Source organism: Cephus cinctus, unplaced genomic scaffold (genome assembly GCF_000341935.2).
Source record: "Cephus cinctus unplaced genomic scaffold, Ccin1 Ccin1_scaffold0351, whole genome shotgun sequence".
NCBI classification, from domain to species: Eukaryota; Metazoa; Arthropoda; class Insecta; order Hymenoptera; family Cephidae; genus Cephus; species Cephus cinctus.
The window spans coordinates 142,525-144,175 of record NW_014333043.1 but is presented as its reverse complement, the minus strand read 5'-3'; the positions used below and the strand labels follow the sequence as shown (position 1 = coordinate 144,175).

The following is a 1,651-nucleotide window of genomic DNA, read 5'->3' as shown; positions in this document are numbered from 1 at the left end:
AGTGAAAAAGAAAAAAAAGTAAACGTAAAATAGCATAGCGAGTGGCAGCAGCCGCTCTGGTAAAAGTCCGATTATAAAACTAATCTAAAACCAGCGCACACGTCACGGAAGCTGCAAGGAGGTACCAGAAATGGCAGCGGGGGCTGTTAAACTTTCGTAAGACTGCAGCGTCATTCTGTAGAAATATATATATATACACGCGTACTTACGTAACAGTGTGTCTGTTGACCTTTTACCAGATACGACAGCCACCGGTGGCTTTCATATTTCTATGTCTCTCGCTTCCTCCCCCACCCACCCCCTTCGTATAATTTTGTGACAGACTCTCCCAGCAAGGAAGCTACTCTTGGACTAGGACGATACTGTACAGCACAGTGTGGTAGCAACTTGAACGGTGACCGTCAGCCAGCCACCCAGAGGCAGTCACCTCAACGGAAGATTAGTCAGCGTCGACCCCCACGTTGAAATATCGTCGGTCACGGATATAGTAGCCACCTGGCGTCATCTCGTGAAATCTCGTGGGCGAATTATATTCACCCGTTGTTTCCACGTTAATATATGCCCGGGACCACAGCGACTGCTGGCCAGTTGGCTGACTGGTTGGCGGTTGCTGTATGGATGATCTGCTTATATATTTTACATGCCCTGACTCCGCGTCTCTTTTCTGTCTTGTAAATGGGATTATGGTTATATGCGTGTAATATTGATAACCTTCAAAGAGAAGTCGCCATTTTCGCGAGGGCGCAGCCATTTTGGTACTAGCCCGAGGAGGGTTGGAACGCCGGTTTCACGCTTCGCTTGGTATAACAAAGTTTCTCAGGACCCCACTCTGGTTGGTTCCCTGGTTGGCTGGATGGATGGCTGGCTGGCTGGCTAGCTTACTCTGGCTGTCGGCCACTGGGCCTAATTGTATAAATATTAGGTTATTGCGTCAGCATGCGGGCCATCGTTCCTTACGTTAGGTACTTGCTTCCAAAGGGCTTATATATTATTATCAAGTCTCAAAGATTTCATCGGACCCCGGTGACCTTTTTTACCTCGCTTTATAAAGGGGTGTAAAATAGATTTGTAAGACAGTATTATTCTGTCACAGGTTTTTACTACAGTAATACATATATATATACTATATAAATATTTGCTTACTATAATACCAACCCTCAACCAAAGGGTTGATTTTTTTTTATTATTCACAAAAATCAAAAGTGCAAATCTCATGAAATCTGGACCCAGGTGTCATTTCTTAACAGGAAATCTTTTCTCAACTCCACCACCACCCCCCTTCCCATCAACCCCTAATTTTAACATCGTACGCCAATAATTTCCGTGACGTATCGAAAAGCCAACCGATCAAAAGAGAGTCGAACGAGATTTCATAGGAAACTAAGTTTCTGCCTTTTGTTGTGACGGGGGTCGGTAGTGGGAGGGCTAAGGGGGTGAACTATGCTGACGCACCAGAGGAGACGAAGGCTAGATTTCCGATAGCATTGAAATCTGCCGAAGCGAGAAGGAATTATATAAACCCAACGGAGCGCCGTGCTGCGTCGGGACGTCTTTGATGTCGACGAGCCGCGAGGAACCACTTTTCTCGAACGTTTCTCATTTCTCGTTTCCCAGTTTCTTCGTCTTCTCTTCGTCCCCCCCCCCCCTTACC

The 1,651-nt window shown here is 46.2% G+C and overlaps 2 protein-coding genes across 7 annotated transcripts in view; one reads left to right on the top strand and one right to left on the bottom strand.

Annotated features, from left to right (window-relative positions):
- The window catches only part of LOC107267222, a 13,167-nt gene extending 12,768 nt beyond the window's left edge, over positions 1-399 (bottom strand). For all 5 annotated transcript variants that reach the window (XM_015738641.2, XM_015738645.2, XM_015738642.2 and 2 more), the window contains exon 1: positions 210-399. The gene's annotated coding sequence lies outside the window, so the exon portion shown is untranslated. The remainder of the gene's footprint in view (positions 1-209) is intronic.
- Positions 1-1,651, top strand: part of LOC107267221 (connectin) — a 45,485-nt gene that overhangs the window by 16,446 nt on the left and 27,388 nt on the right. The gene's annotated exons all lie outside the window — the stretch shown is intronic.